At 37.6% G+C, this 17454-nt stretch overlaps 1 non-coding gene across 1 annotated transcript; it reads left to right on the forward strand.

The window, feature by feature from the left end:
• The first annotated feature begins 16586 nt into the window (after positions 1-16586).
• On the forward strand, positions 16587-16693 carry LOC121210548 (small nucleolar RNA R71). Its single transcript, XR_005905665.1, has one exon. It is a non-coding gene; the product is annotated as a small nucleolar RNA R71 (small nucleolar RNA).
• Positions 16694-17454: the final 761 nt, after the last annotated feature.

A 17454-nucleotide genomic window follows, 5' to 3' on the forward strand; every position in this document is an offset into this window, starting at 1 on the left:
ATCCCGCAAAATTTGCAACACTAATCTCAGGTGCTCAGCATGTTCGGTCTCATCTCTTGAATAGACCAAGATGTCATCAATGAACACAACTACGAACCAATCCAAATATGGTCTGAAGATCCGATTCATCAAATCCATAAATACCGCAGGGGCATTAGTGAGCCCAAATGGCATCACTAAGAATTCGTAGTGACCATATCTCGTTCTGAAGGCAGTTTTGGGTATGTCCGAATCTCGAATTCGCAGCTGATAATAGCCCGATCTCAAATCTATTTTTGAGAACACTGAGGCTCCCTTCAGTTGGTCGAACAAATCATCGATACGTGGTAACGGATATTTGTTCTTTATTGTCACTTTATTCAGCTGACGATAGTCAATGTACAACCTCATGGTTCCGTCCTTCTTTTTCACGAACAATACTGGTGCACCCAAATGTGAGAAACTTGGTCGAGCGAAACCTCTATCCATCAATTCTTGCAACTGAGCTTTCAACTCTTTTAACTCGGTTGGTACCATACGATACGGAGCTATCGAAATCGGCGTAGTCCCAGGTACAAGCTCAATACCAAACTCTATCTCCCGAACAGGTGGTAAACCCGGTAATTCTTCAGGAAAAACATCCGGGTATTCACAAACCACCGGCACAGATTCGGGTTTCTTTTCTAATTCTTTGTCATCAAGTACATACGCAAGGTATGCTTCGCACCCTTTTCTTACATATTTCTAGGCCAACATTGAGGATATTACAGCTGGCAACCCCTTTAAGTCCGTAGACTCAACTCGGATTATCTCGTTATTTGCGCACCTCAAATCAATAGTCTTGCTTTTGCAGTTCACAACTGCATCATGTGCGGTCAGCCAATCCAAACCAAGAATAACATCAAATTCATCAAATGGCAAAAGCATCAAGTCCGCCGGAAAACAGGGACCTCGAATTACTAGGGGACATTCCTTACACACTTTGTCGACAAGCACGTAACGACCCAAGGGATTTGACACCTGAATTACGAACTCAGTAGACTCAATAGGTAAAGTCTTACTGGATGCTAAGGTTTCACATATGTAAGAATGAGTAGAACCGGGGTCAATCAAAGTAATTACATTAGTATCAAAGAGAGTAAAAGTACCGGTAATAACATCAGGCGAAGAAGCATCCTCGCGGGCACGTATAGCATAAGCTCTAGCAGGCGCACGAGCCTCGGATCTGGTCGTAGCATCTCTAGATCCTCTCTGACCACCACTAGCATTGCCCGTATTTCCAGATGGTCTACCTCGAGCATGGTAGCACCCGGTTTCCCACTCTGATTTACATTCTGTTCAGACAACCTCGGGCAATCTTTAATGAAGTGGTCAACTGATCCGCACTTGTAACAGGAGCGGTCAGGGAATCTACAACTCCCCGAATGCCATTTACCGCAATATCGACATTTCGTTCTGTCTCGACGTTCATTCCCAACACTGGCGACCGAAGTGCCTTGTGTACCCACAGGGGGTCGATCACGATCTCGTCTAAAAAGGCCCGAAGTGCCTCTAGACCGGCCCACATCATCTCGAAATTTCTTCGATGCCTGTTGAAAAGACTTTCCCGAGGATCTTTTACGAAACTCTCCAGTTCCCACATCAACTTTTTGTTTTTCTTTTCTAAGCTCTTCGGCTTTACAAGCTCGCTCGACAAGTACTACGAACTCTCGTATTTCAAGAATGCCCACGAACATTTTTATATCTTCATTCAGCCCATCCTCGAAGCGTTTACACATGATAGCCTCGGATGAAACACATTCCCGAGCGTATCTACTAAGTCTAACAAATTTCGCTCGTAATCAGTAACTGACATAGAACCTTGCTTAAGCTTAAGAAATTCCTTCCGTTTTTGATCAACAAATCTCTGACTGATATACTTTTTCCGAAACTCAGTTTGGAAAAACTCCCAAGTTACTTGCTCTCGGGGCACAACCGAAGTCAGAGTACTCTACCAATAGTAGGCAGAATCGCGTAGCAAGGAGATAGTACACTTTAGACATTCATCGGGTGTACAAGATAGCTCATCGAGTACCCGGATAGTGTTGTCCAACCAAAATTCAGCTTGCTCGGCATCGTCGCTATCCATAGCTTTAAATTCAGTAGCCCCATGTTTTCGGATTCTGTCAACTGGGGGCTTATTTGACCTTATTTGGTCAGTTACCGGAGGTATTGTACGTGCGGGGGTGGTATTAGTCGGGAATGGAGGTTGTGGAACAGCCGTGTTAGTTCGAATGTATTGGTTGAACCAATCATTCATCACGCTATAGAAAGCTTGTCTAGCTTCATCATTCGGGTTACTAGCATTAGGTTGAGAGTCCGCCGACACTGTCCCTTGTGCGGGAGCAGGCGCTACACTCTCAAGATCATCAGCTACCGCTCGGTCGGGATCGGGATTCATTACTATAAATAAACACATTTACAATTGTCAGAAATCACCACACTATCAAATAATCACATAAAATGGCATGTATAGCTAGACCCAACGCATTACGGTAGTCCTAGAATCGACTAAACCGTAGCTCTGATACCAATCAAATGTAACACCCCGAACTCGAGACCGTCACCGGAGTCGAACACGAGGTGTTAACAGACTTTAAACCACTTAAAAAAAATTTCCCAGACACTGCCAATCTGCATACTAGTCGCTTTAAAAGTCATATCTTGAGTTCAGAAACTCGGAATCCAGTTCCGTAAATTTTCCCTGAAACTAGACTCATATTTCAATCTACATATTTTTTCTAGAATTTTTGGTTGTGCCAATTAGTACATTTTATTAGTCAAAGTCTCCCATGTTACAGGGATCGACTACACTGACCTTTGCGCATTACGACTTGGATATCCCCCTGTACAGGGATTCAATACTGATGCCGTTTGTTTCTATAGAAACTAGACTCAGAGAGGAATCTATACATATATGGCATGACTCCTAATTGTCTCTGGTTAATTTATAATGAATTTCCAAAGTCGGAACAGGAAATCCAGAAACCGTTCTGGCCCTGTCTCACGAGAACCTGAATATCTCTTAACATACTGTCCATATGACCGTTTTGTTACTTTCCTATGAAAATAGATTCATCAAGGTTCGTTTACATAATTTATTCACTATTTAATTCCCTTCCTACTATTTTTAGTGATTTTCCAAATCTACATCACTGCTGCTGTCAGCATCTGCCTTTAAGGTAGACTTTACCTATTCCATAGTTTCCATGATTCAACTAGCCCTTTTAGCATAAATAGCATGAATTATGATAGTGATTAACCATTCCCACGGCCAATCCTTGTTAAGCATATCCACACCTCTCAATAACCATGTCCATACCAAATGATTATAACATTATACTCAAACATATATAAGCCATTTTCGCATGGCTATCCAAAATTATACAAGTCCAAAGGGTCCATGACCCACAACAAAAGGGTAGTCCTATACATGCCATTTCGAAGTTCAACCAAAATTGTACCAAAAGGGGGGCTTTGATAGTGTGGGCGACTTCGACTTCAAAATCCCGAGTCCGATAGCTGGAGAACCAAAATCTATAAAACAGAGAATCAAGGAGACGGAGTAAGCAATTTATGCTTAGTAAGTTTTGAGCAAGGGATTCCAGCACAACAAAAGTATAGCATTCATGTAGCTAAACGGATAATTTCGTATGCACAATTTTTCAATATCATACTTACTTCACATTACCAACCCTTTTATTCATACACAAAGATCAACTTAGCCAAAGGTCGGTAGCTCATTTATCAACTGAGCGAATACTTATTTGTAAGGGCTCAACTAATTCAAAGCACATACGAAACATACCTCAATGTTGGGATGTTTCAAGCGTATTAACTGAAATTTTTATAGCAAGATCATTCATTCCCAAATCACGTACCTTCGGAATTTAACCGGATATAGCTACTCGTTCAAATGCCTTCGGGACATAGCCCGGTTATAGTAACTCGCACAAATGCCTTCGGGACTTAACCCGGATTTAGTAACTCGCACAAATGCCTTCGGATCTTAGTTCAGATATGGTCACTTAGCACAAAGCCTTCGGGACTTAGCCCGGACATCGTTCAAATAACCATGCACATTTAACAATAAATCATGGCACATTCGTATTTCGTTTTCGTTAGCAAAACTCAAACACAAGACACTTATCATTCTTGCAATTTCGGCTCAATAGCCACACAAAGAGCATGATTTTAATTTGCTTAAAACATGATCTAATCAAATCATAATTTAAGCTCTTTTACTCAAGAACTTACCTCGGGTGTTGTCGAACGATTCCGATAGCTATTCGACCACTTTTTCCTTCCCTTTATCGGATTTAGTTCCCCTTTGCTCTTGAGCTTAATTAAACAAATAAATTGATTTAATCATTTGAGCATCGAAAAGAGGAACACAAGGCACTTAGCCCATATTTATACATTAGACATTAAAGTCACATATGTACGGAATCATGAATCAAACTCAACATTTTAGCTAATTTTCCCCCTTGGCCGAATTTTCTAAGCCAAGACAAAAGCATCAATATGCTTGCCTCTAACCGAATACATGCAACACCAATCTCCTTCCTATGGCCGAATATGCATGTCTATGTTGGGGCCGATTGCAACACTTAATACATTCTACAAGTATGGTCACTTGTATTGACTAAACATCATTTTGTTTCAAGTTCAAAACTTGGCTAATACACACATATATACACTAGTGAAGCATCCTCACCCTTTCCATCAATTTAACACATGCATTACTCATTAATATACAAAAATTATATTCGGCCTTAGCACACAACTTGCTAGCCGATTCTTCTCCATCTAGCAACCAATGCACATATGTGCTCACTCAAAAATGCTAAAAAGAAGATTCAAGAATCATCAATCCACCATCACATGCATCATTAACAAGCTTCATATTTGGCATGCAATGGCATTAACACAAAATCCACCTAGGCCGAATATCATCCCCATGACATAGCAAAGATTTGAACCATGGGCTAATTAGAACTCAAGCTAGCAACTAAGAAAAACATGCATGAATCTCATGGCACAACCTCAAACATACCTTGATCTAGATACAAGTATGGCCAAACCTCCTCCTAATCCTCTTCCAAACCAAACATGAAGCAAGAACTCCTTCCTCCTTCCTTAGAATTTTCGGCCAAAAGAAGATGAAAAAGGATGAACAAAATTTTTCTTTTCTTTTCTTTTACTCACGGCAATGGAGGGGGGAACAACCACACACTTTTTTTTTGTTTTCATCATATTCCCTTTCATTATTTTATGCCCATGCTCCTTATTTTATCATACTTCCCATGACACACTAACTCAACATGTTTATGACATGTTCTTGCCCATCACACTTGGTCTACCATGCTTGTCATGGCCGGCCACTACTAATTAGGGGGGAATTTGACATGAAAGTCCCCCCTTTTTATTTCATGCACTAATAGGTCCTTATGCTTTGACCTATCACATTTCAAAATTTTCTCACATAAGTCCTATTTACTAAAATTCACCTACAATTAAACAAAATTCAAACACGAAATTTTCACACATGCACATGTACATATAATGAGCATCAATTATGACGGTTAATTATTTTTATGACTCGGTTTAGCGGTCCCGAAACCACTTCCCGACTTGGGTCAATTTTGGGCTGTCACAATATCCCTTTTGAAAGATAAAACATATCATTCGTGGAAGATGATATCTTTAGTGGTACCGAAGGAATTACATGGGAGTTCTTCCAAGCTGAGTTTAAAAAGAAATACATCAGTGAAAGGTTTTTAAAGCGAAAGGAGTTCTTAGAACTCAAACAAGGAAATAAGACTGTGTCAGAGTACGAAAGAGAATTCGTGAGGTTAAGTCAATATGCAACGGAGTGGGTCCAATCAAAGATAGAAATGTGTAAGCGCTTCGAGGAAGGCTTGAATGAGGAAATTAAATTTCTGATCGGGATCCTTAAGATACAAGAATTTGCCGCATTAGCTGACCGGGTCAAGAAGGCCGAAGAGCTAAATAATCAAAGAAAGCAAGCTAAGAGAGAAGCTCGAGTTTCGAGTAAGAGGTCTAGCGGCAGGGCGCACTCCTTCCCTATAAAGTAATTAATAAGTCACCAAAAACGTTCCACTTCATCAGTAGGACATTCGAGTAGAGCAAGAAGCTTCAAGCAACATAACCCGAAGTCTTCTTCCTGGAATGACGAAAAATGTGCAACTGTACACAATTGCAAAAGTAATAAAGTGACAAATAAATGTCGAGTTATAGTGCCTACAGGGACTTTAAAAAGAATTATTTATGAAATTAACTGTAAAACACTTTGGCAAGGCAAAAATAATTTGGTTTTAAAAGATGGTCAAAAACTATTTAAAAACTAAGTAAATAATTAAAATAAAACAAAGGAGTTTTAATGCACAATTTCGAATAAGATTTAATCAAGATAACATACTTGTGTTGGATTAATTACATTTCTTTAACTTAGAATTATTAAACTTATGTTTATATTGCTACGATAAACTCACGACAACTCAGTAATTTGCTAACTACTGCTCAAACATACTTATTAAATTAATCAATCTCTTGAACATTTTTCAATGTCAATCCAAGCAGTTAATTAATCTTCACAAGCATATAAAAGATTAAGTGAGGTAACAGGGTATTTCTACCCTGAAATAGTTTAATCACAAAAATCTTGCAAGTTATGTAAGGCATATGTATCACCGAATACAATGCTAATTTAAACTTTAGCTACCTTAAAAGAATAAACATGCACTGATTAAGTATTGTGTCTATTAATTATAATTTTAATACGATTTAATAATTAATTCATTAGTTATTTAACAATTATATTGCAAAAATAACTTAGGCATGATTTTACTTAACCAAGCAATTTACTGAGGCCTATAACAGCATAAACATCATTTTAACAATTCAAGCAAGCAGAATATAATCAACCCAAAACAAACTTAATTTAAGCTAAATTGATTAAAATAACCATTAAAATAGCATAAATATTCATAAACATGTTTGTCAAAACAACAACAAAAATTAAAGAGATAGGGAACAAGAAGCAAATCCGGTGTTTCTCCGTGGCTTAACTACTTGCTCCGCTCTTCATTCTTCGTGACCCTGGGCTATCAAGGTAGCTTATGAACACCTAATTGCTGATCCAAAATGGATGATGAGAGAAACTTTCCCAAGAGAAGAAATTAGCAGTTGAACGAAAAGGGAAATGGGACGGAAAAAAATGGAGAGAAAAATGAGAGAGGAGAAGAGAGAATGAGAGAATGTTGTGGGATTGAGGGATGATTTGAATGATCAGAAAGGGGTGGCTTTTATATATGATTGTAGCTGATAAAAATAGAAAATTCCAGCAGCAAAAGATCCCCCCCTATGGCCGGTCATCTACTTGACAAAAGTTGAGACTTTCAACTTTGCTAAAAATAACCTGGGGCAAATCTACAAAGCCACAATTAAAGGTGGGGTTTGAATGCAATTTGAAAGTCTTTCAAGGGCCTTTTTGAGAGCACATTTAATCATATAAAATACTGATTTGGGTCAGCATATGGACGGCTCTAGGGTGCCCAATTAGTGGCTGGTTCGGTTCACTCAATTTGGTTCGACCAGTGTGGTTCAACTGGACCCTTTCTTCATAATTAATTAAAAATAATTTATTTAGCCCAAATTAAATGGGGAATAAATTAAAATTAATTAAATTATGGATTAATACACAATTTCGGATCATCTTAGGCTGGAAATTAATTTGCTCGATACTTCAAATTACTTCACGGTTTTGTGCTTTCAACAGTGTCAGCCGAGCCAATTTTTGCCCTTTGCGCAAATCTGTCGAAAATAGTCAAAATTAATCAAAATTAAGTATAAAATTAACTAAAATTCACCATGTTCATATTTTTAACACAATTTAATTATTTTATAATATTTAATTATTTTTCGATAAGAATTTAACCGTATTTGTACAAATTTAAGTAAAAATGGGTATGAAAAAGCATATAAATTCTTGTGCCCCCAACTTAATCCATTGCTCGTCCCGAGTAATGCACAAATTTTGAAAAGAATTTATCGGAAACACTTTTGAAACGCTCCTTCAGAACAACATTCTCCCTAAGATTATGAATTTGATATACTCATGCTCAAAAATAAGAAATATGATAGTTATGCTACTTAAGTATAACATTCAAATTAGATTCAACAACTTATTATAATAGCAAATTTTAGACTAAATGCTTTTTTTAAAAAAAACATGTTAACCCTTACAAATTTGATTTTTATTCCTTTATTCAAGACTAAGCTGTAATCATTAAGCTTAACTTATGTCTTTATATGTTGATCGTAGCACTTTCTCACCACTAATGTACGTAGCATTAGGACTTTGAATCAATAGGTCTTTATCAAGGTTGTAACGTGGCTAGGCTAGGGGTAGGTGAAAGATGGATAAATTTTGGCTTAAAACCCTAGACTCAGTGTCAATCGAACCTTCAAAATTTTTACCTTCGATACACCAACTTGAATTTCATATGCTCTTTTGTACATATCTTTCAAATACATGTGCTCTTTTTTTGTTAAAATAACAGAGCACTTACTTTGTATACTGCAATTCTCGAGCATTTGATACTTGTTTTCAACTCCCCCAAACTTATTTTCGAAGAACATTTTGAATAGTACTGAGTCTAGTGTTTGGGATAATTTTAAGATCATTAAGCGAAAAGTAATGGCTAAATATTGCAAGGGTCGAAATAAAATTAGGCCATATAGTCTCAAAGTTGGGTTTCAAAGGATAAAATTTACCATGGTGGGCTTGAAAGGCTCAAACGGTCCAAACAATAATTGCCTAAAACATTTCCAACGTTCCATGCTCCCTAGGATTTCACCTCAAAAAACTACTAAGTCAATTCTAAAGACTTAAACTTTCATGCATACCTAACTTTCCTAAAGAACTAAAAATTTTATGGTACGAATTTGCATGCTTTATTAAAAATACATTCATGTCATTATTAAGCTAACATAATAATTTATTGAAATAATAGAACTTTATTCATACTCAAGTTTAGCATACTTAACAAAATTCAAATTTTGAACAAAATATATCCTAATCATAATTAAAAGAAAAATTTTATTCTGAGTGGAAATTTCGGTCCCCCCAACTTAAAATGAACAATGTCCTCATTGTTTAAAGTGAATAAATACTATACACCAGGTAGCATTCCAGAAAAGAGGAGGTGAGTCAATTTGACTGCTTAAGTACCAAGATCTTTCTGAATCCAATCCTATACATATATATATCTATTGCCACACTTTATATTTTGTGACTTGGTCATATTTACTTATAATTTTCATCTCTTGTTTTATTATGCAAAAATAAAAATTCATAATTAAACTTAACCCTAGAAATAATCTACGAACAATAATAAAGTAAAGTCAAGATCCCTCCCTTTTATTTATTTGCAGATCCTTCCGAATTGGACTCATCTTTTGCTCCATCATTATTGCCTTTGCATGAATCGCTTCGCTCCTTCTTTGATAATGGACTCCCTGGTTCAAATATGAAATTTGGGAACTCAGGCACACAAATAATCGATTCATTGTATATTTTCTTAAAATCACTTCTCATCGAGTCATCCCTTATTTTTTAGTATCTCCAGTACGCTTGTTGCTGCCATTGCATATGTTGTATTAAGGCTATCAATTTTGATAGCTCATCTCGAAGGTCTGGGCTAGGCGGTTGAGCTCTAAATATTAAAGTTTCAACATCAGGCTTAGCTTCTGGTTCCATTGATTCTACCTTATCAGGGACTTCAAATGATTGCATCATGGGATCATCTTTTTCATTAGGGCCCTTAGGTTCCTCACTTCCTTCAACTTGTTGCTGTAGAACTGAGTCTCCAGCCATTCGTTGGAGGTCCCAATCTGTGATTGTGGCTTGGCTATACCCTGTCTTTCTTACATTTGCAAAAATTTCAACTTTCAAGCATAGAATTGTTATTTTAAATTGGAAATGAGCAGGGCCAGAGCATTTAACGGCACAATTCCGTATTTCCCTCAAGATGATCTTTCCCACATCAATGGTCTTACCAGTTAGGATCGAGTACAATAAGACCATTTGCTCTAACGAGATTGTAGTCCCATGTGAGCTAAGGCATAAGGCTGAATCGAATGAAGTAAAACCATACCTTCGCGAGGCCGTTAAATATACTCTTTGACAAGTGTGGATTCCTTGCTTTGACACAGTCCATTTAGAACCTGAACTGTTAGTTCCTCGAGAATTTCTTGCAAATTCTCAGGCTTGATATTACTCATTAATGTGGAATATTTATCGTTTTCGAAATTAGGTAATTCAAAGAACTCATTAATAGCATTTGAATTTATTGGTATCTTGATTCTGCGAACTAGAATTTCTGTCATCTCGCTTGAAGTTAAATTCACATAGAACTCACAAACTAGCTCCTTATCCACACTAGGTCTCTTTTCACAAAATAGTTCCCAATTGAGGGTTTCAGCAACTTGACAAATACGTGTCAAAAAGTCTCTGTAGTTTCTTTCCTTTAATGTAAAGCCTTGCTCTAGATGCAGCTGTTGATTTTTGAAGATACTTTCATATCTCTTTGGCTTCTTCACAGTGGAACTTGTTTTGTGTTTCATCAATTTGAGCGGAAGCACGAGTTCTCTTGTGAGGCATGTTTAACCTGATCATAAGATGGAAAAATTACTTTCTCAAAAATTTAATAAAAATTATTAATAATTCAATGAATTGAAAAATTAACTAATTGAAAAAAATAAAAAAATTAAGAGAAAATTAGGTGTTACCACCTTTTTTTTAGTAAAAATATAAGAACTCTTAAAAATAATAATTATTATTATGAAGAAAAATATGGCAATTTAAAAGAAGGGTTGGAAGGCTTAGCTAAAGGGCTTGCTGTGCAAGGTGGCTAGGTGCTTGGACGGATGGTGCGTGTGGGAGTAGCAATACAGCAAGGAGCCTTCGGCAGCAGGCCTAGCGTGGGCACTAAGGCGCTAGGTGCTTGTGCGTTGTGGCCTGGAGCAGTAGGCGTGTGCGGATGGAAGCCTAGTGCAGGACTCGGCCTGGACAGTTGCTGAGTAGGAGCAGCAGGCACGCGATGGAGCTGGACGTGCGGCAGTCTACTAGGCGTGTGCTAGTCAGTTAGCTAGGCTAGGCTTGAGGCACTTAGGGGTTTTGCGTTTTGGGGTTTTGAAGATGAATGAATGGAGGGAGAAAGGTTAATGGTATTTATAGATGGAAAAATAAGATTTGTAGTAGGATTCTTAGAAAATTTAAAAAAAATCCTAAGTTCTAATTCTACTCAAAGTTTAACAACAATTAATAATTAAATATATGTATATGAAATTATCAATTGCCATTAATTTATTAAGATAACCATAAAATATAATTAAAATACAAATAATCCTAATTCTAAGCTAAGTTGATAAAAATTAATATATAAATTATAATAAATATAATTATATATTAAGGTTTATCAAATTAATACATAATATTAAAAATATTTATTCTAGATGCATTTTGAAAATATTTATAAGGAGAAGCACCTAGTTTTTATTATTTACAATAAGAGCAATCAAATTTTAGAAATAATTCAATTAAGTCCCTAGAATTAATGAAAATTTAAAATTGAGTTGCAAATTAAAACGTGGATCAAAATTGACCATTTTATTTGAAAAACTAAAAATTTATTTTTCCATTCAGGGAATAATTTCTTAGGAAATTATGTCCAAATAAATTCCCAAGAAAGATTGGAGGGGTCACAAACGCTCCCACTTAAGTTCCAATCTCCTAGATAGAATTTATTTAAACATACTATACCCGAAAAGATACCCTAAATCATTTATTCAAAAATAAAAATGAGAAATTAAGTATCCGATAAAATGAACGAGATTTTATCCAATTCAATTTTATCTCCCCAATAATGTTTCAGGCGCTGAGCATTAACTCGGAAATTACCTCCCTTACATTGGAGTTCAACAACTCCATATGGATAGCCTTGATGAATCGTAAATGGACCGGACCAATGTGATTTTGACTTACCTGGAAAGAACCTTAATCTGGAATTGAACAACAAGACTTACTAACCTGCTTCAAATTCTCGAACTCGTATGTGTTTGTCATGCCATTTCTTGAGTCTCTCTTTAAGTAATTTGGCATTTTCATATGAGAACATTCGGAACTCTTCTAACTCATTAAGTTGGAACATTCGATTCTCTTTCGCGAGCTTAGGATCCAAATTAAGCTGTTGAAGAGCCTAGTAAGCTTTGTGCTCCAACTCCAAGGGTAGATGACATGCTTTCCCAAAGACCAACCTGTAAGGTGACATCCCTAAACATGTCTTGTATGCTATTCTGTAAGCCCACAAAGCATCATCCAGCCTTTTGGACCAATCTCGTCAGTTCGGGCAAACTAGCTTCTCAAGTATGCCTTTGATCTCCTTATTTACCATTTTAGCTTGCCCATTCGTCTACGGATGGTAAGTTGTTGCAACCTTGTGTTTCACTTCGTGCTTGTCTAATAACCATGTTAACCACTTTTTCACAAAGTGGGACCCTTCATCACTAATGATAGCTCTTGGGGTTCCAAACCTTGTGGATACGTGTTTCTGCAAGAACTTCATTACAACCTTCGTATCGTTTGTCAGATAAGCTTCAGCCTCGACCCACTTGGACACATAATCTACTACTACCAATATATACTTGTGACCAAAAGACGGAGGGAAAGGACCAAGAAAGTCAATACCCCATACATCGAACAATTCTACCTCAATGATGTTTGTTCTAGGTATCTCATTTCTGTTGGTGACTTTTCTGACCCTTTGACATTGGTCACAGCTCTTTACATAAGCATATGCATACCAAAAGAATCTGGCTTGCAATACTTTTGCCGCCGTACAAGTACCTTCGAAGTGTCCCCTACTCGGAGCTGAGTGACAATGGTATAAAAGAAACTTTCTCCTTTTTTGATACGTCTTATCAATTGGCATCAAACCAAAAGCTAAAAAATAGTTAGCAATATCAGAAAACCAAGGGGTATTATGGACATGACTTTCCTTCAGTATGTGTTCATCTAGAAACCTTTCCTGAATTGGTATAATAGGAGAATTCCCTTCTTGCGGCTCCTAACTGGACAAGTGATCTGCTACTTGGTTTTCTACTCCCTTTCAATCTTGAATTTCTAGATCGAACTCTTGAAGTAGGAGAACCCACCGGTAAGTACTTAATTTTCGAGTGGTCCGTATAGACAGTCAATTTGGTACCTACAAGATAAGATCGAAACTTATCAAAAGTAAATACAATAGAAAGTAACTCTTTTTCTGTTACCGTATAGTTCAGTTGAGCTCCTGTAAGAGTCTGGATTGCATAGTAGATGGGATGAAAAACTTTGCTCCTTCACAGGCCCATGACAGCTCATATCGCGAAGTCGCTTGCGTCACACATCAATTCAAATGGCAAATCCAGTATGGTGTGACAATTATGTATGTCGTAACTAATCGACTCTTCAAATCCTTGAAAGCTCTTAAGCATTCATCATCAAACTTGAACGTCGTGTCCTTCTCCAATAATTTACATAAGGGTTTAGCAATTTTTGAGAAGTCCTTGATAAATCTTCGATAGAAACCGGCATGGCCCAAAAAGCTCCTAACACCTTTTACAGATGCTAGCGGTGGAAGCTTCTCAATAACATCTACCTTCGCTTTATCTATCTCGATCTCGTGTCTCGTTATCTGATGCCCTAGAACAATTCCTTCTCGTACCATGAAATAGCACTTCCCCAGTTAAGTACGAGGTTCGTTTCTTCGCATTGCCCTAGTACCTTAGCTAGATTGGCTAAGCAATCATCATAAGTATCTCTGAATACTGAAAAGTCATCCATAAAAACTTCCAAGTACTTCTCAACCATGTCAGTAAAAATAGACATCATACATCTTTGAAATGTAGCAAGTGCATTACATGAACCAAATGGCATGCGTCTAAATGCAAAAGTACCGTATGGGTAGGTGAATGTCATCTTGTGTTGATCTCCTGGTGCTACTGTAATTTGATTATACCCTGAGTATCCATCGAGAAAACAATAATAGTCTCGCCCCGCGAGTCTCTCCAGCATCTGGTCCAAGAATGACAAAGGAAAGTGATCTTTCCTAGTCGCCTTGTTTAGCTTCCGATAATCGATGTAAATCCTCCATCCCGTAACTATTCTAGTTGGTATGAACTCATTATTCTCGTTCTCTACGACTGTGATACCTTCCTTCTTTGGCACGCACTAGACCAGACTTACCCACGAACTGTCTGAGATGGGATAAATGATACCCGTATCTAACCACTTGATAATCTCCTTTTTCATCTCGTCCTTCATGATGGGGTTCAGTCTTTGTTGTCCATCAATCGTCCCTTTTTCGCCATCTTCCAGCATAATCTTGTACATGCATACAGATGGACTAATACCGTGAATATCGGCTATGGTCCATTTGATAGCCTTCTTGAATTGTTTTAAGACTAAGATAAGTTTCTCTTCTTGTTTAATAGTCAATTCTGTTGAAACAATCACAGGCAGAGTAGAAGCGTTACCTAAATAAACGTATTTTAAATGTGAAGGTAATACATTGAGTTCTAATTTAGGTGGTTCCTCGATTGACGCTTTTGGTTGGGCATACTCCCTCTTCTCTAACTCTAAAGATTCAAAACAGGATTGCGGATTAAATCTCCTTTGATTAGCCTCCAGCAAAGCTAAGTACTCATCCTCATCTTCATCATTTGGAGGGTCCGATGTCAAAATTCTTTCTAGTGGATCCTCAACAGAGTTGAGTTCCTTTTCCACTATTAAATCCTCTAAGTCGGATACTGCAGAACAATCATCAACCGCTTCAGGCAATTGCATAGACTTAAAAACATTAAATGTTACTTGATCATCCTGAACACGAATCATAAGCTCTCCCTTCTACACATCAATAAAGGCCCTTCCGGTTGCTAAGAATGGTCTTCTTAGGATAATTGGTACTTTTTTGTCTACTTCAAAATCTAGAATCACAAAGTCAACAGGAAAGATGAATTTATCTACGCGTACCAATACATCCTCAATTTTTCCTTCTGGATGTGCTAAGGATCGATCTGTTAGTTGAAGTGTAACTGTAGTAGGTCTAACTTCACCTATCCCCAACTTTCTAAATATTGACATAGGCATCAAGTTTATACTTGCACCCAATTCAAATAGTGCCTTACCACAATATGTTGCTCCAATGTTGCAAGGTATGGTAAAACATCCAAGATCCTTCAGCTTTAGGGGTAGTTTGTCTTGAAGATATGCGCTGCATTCCTTCGTCAGAGCTACCGTCTCAAATTCTCCAAGTCTTCACTTCTTGGATAAGATATCTTTCATAAACTTGACTTAGTTCGGCATTTGTTCAAGTGCTTCTACCAACGGGATGTTGATATGAAATTTCTTTAGTACATCAAGGAACTTCTTGAATTGAATTTCATGTTTCTAATTTTGAAGTCTTTGAGGGTAAGGTGGTGAATGTTTCATTACTGGAACTGGTACTGGTTGATTTGTCTTTGGTGACAATTCTGCATCTAATGCAGTTGTTAGTTTATCAAAATTAGGTGGTTCTGAGGTTACCTTATCAGATTTTGCAGGTTCTGGTTCTGGTGAAACTGGAATTTCAACATTCGGTTGAACTTCCTTTGAGTCTTGAGTTTTAGCTAGCTCCTTTCCAGCTTCAATGGTGTTGGGCTTTACTGTCTTTCCACTCCTCAATGTTAACGCTTTGCAATGTTCCTTCCCTGAATTTCTTGGATTCTCTGTATCACTAGGTAAAGCACCTTGTGGTCGATTTCTGAGTTCAGTTGCAAGCTGGCCCATCTGGTTCTCCAAGTTCTTCAATGTAGCTACTTGGATTTGAATTAAGGCATCATTCTTTGCCATGTAAGCCTTCAATAGATTCTCTAAGCTATTGGATAATTCAGCTTGAACTGGTTTCTAAACTTGTTGGGAAAAACTAGGCGGTTGGGTCGGTCTAGGTTGGGCATAGTTGTTACTAGTTCCAGCCCCTTGGTTACTCTAGGAAAAATTCAGGTGGTTTCGCCACGATGGGTTATAGAAGTTGGATTGTATCCTTTGCCCTCCTTGATTTTGGTTCTAGTTACGCATGTAATATACAGATTCGGGGTTCGATGGACATTCTTCGAACAAATGTCCTTACCCACAATAAACACAGGCTATATTCTCAAATTGGTGAGGTGGTTGGGCTGCAAAACTGTTAGACCCATTAGTGGTAAGATTCTTAAGCATTGAGGATATTAAAAATACCTGAGATACGAGTGAAGTGAGAATGTCCACTTCATGTATTCTAGCGGCTCGTCTTCCTGACGCGGCTCGATTGGTTGGCCATTGATAATTGTTACTGGCGATCCTCTCGATGATTTCGTAAGCCTCATTGTAAGACTTAGAAAGAAGAGCATCATTAGCAGAGGCATCCACTACCATCCTCGTGTGAGTGTTGAGACCATTATAAAATGTCTCAAGTTGGATGCAATGTGGGATTCCATGATAAGGGCATTTCCATATTAATTCTTTGTATTGTTCCCATGCCTCATACAATGACTCATCATCCATTTGTTGGAAGGCAGTGATCTTGTTCCTCAACTTAGTGTTCTTGCTTGGTGGGAAATACTTCATGAGGAATCTTTCGGCTAATTCTTTCTATGTGGAAATTGAGTTTGGTGGCAATGAGTTCAACCAGGCTCGAGCTCTGTCCCTTAGTGAGTACGGGAACAACTTCAATCGTAATGCATCTTCGGGTACTCTGGCTAATTTAAAAGAGTTTCTCACCTCCATAAACAATCTTAAATGAAGATGAGGATCTTTGGTAGGCATTCCACTGAATTGGCCCACTGTCTGAAGCATTTGGAACATGACTGGCTTCAGCTCGAATTGTTGTGCCTCAATTTTGTGTCTCCCAATACCCGAATTAAGATCATTAAACACTGGCACAACATATTGTCTTAAGGCTCTATTCCTATCATCAGTAATAAAGATAGGATTTTGAGCAAGGTTTGCCCCATTTCCCTGATTCATATTCTAGAAATTCATTCCTTCAGTTCTTCTCTAGTTCGTTTGTCTTCTTCGTTGTCAAAAGGTTCGTTCTATCTCAGGGTCTACAAGGAGTAAGTCAATAATCTGGTCAATACTCATAAACACTTGTAATAATCACAGAAAAATTAAGTAAAAGTTTAGACAGGAAAATAATGGCTTTTTTAAAACAGTCCTCAGCAACGGCGCCAAAAACTTGGAATGATGGAAAATGTGCAAGTGTACACAATCGCAACAAGTAATAAAGTGACAAGTAAATGTCGAGTTATTGTACCTACAGGGACTGTAAAAAAATTTATATATGAAATTAATTGTAA

This window comes from Gossypium hirsutum, chromosome A11, assembly GCF_007990345.1.
Source record: "Gossypium hirsutum isolate 1008001.06 chromosome A11, Gossypium_hirsutum_v2.1, whole genome shotgun sequence".
Lineage (NCBI taxonomy): Eukaryota > Viridiplantae > Streptophyta > Magnoliopsida > Malvales > Malvaceae > Gossypium > Gossypium hirsutum.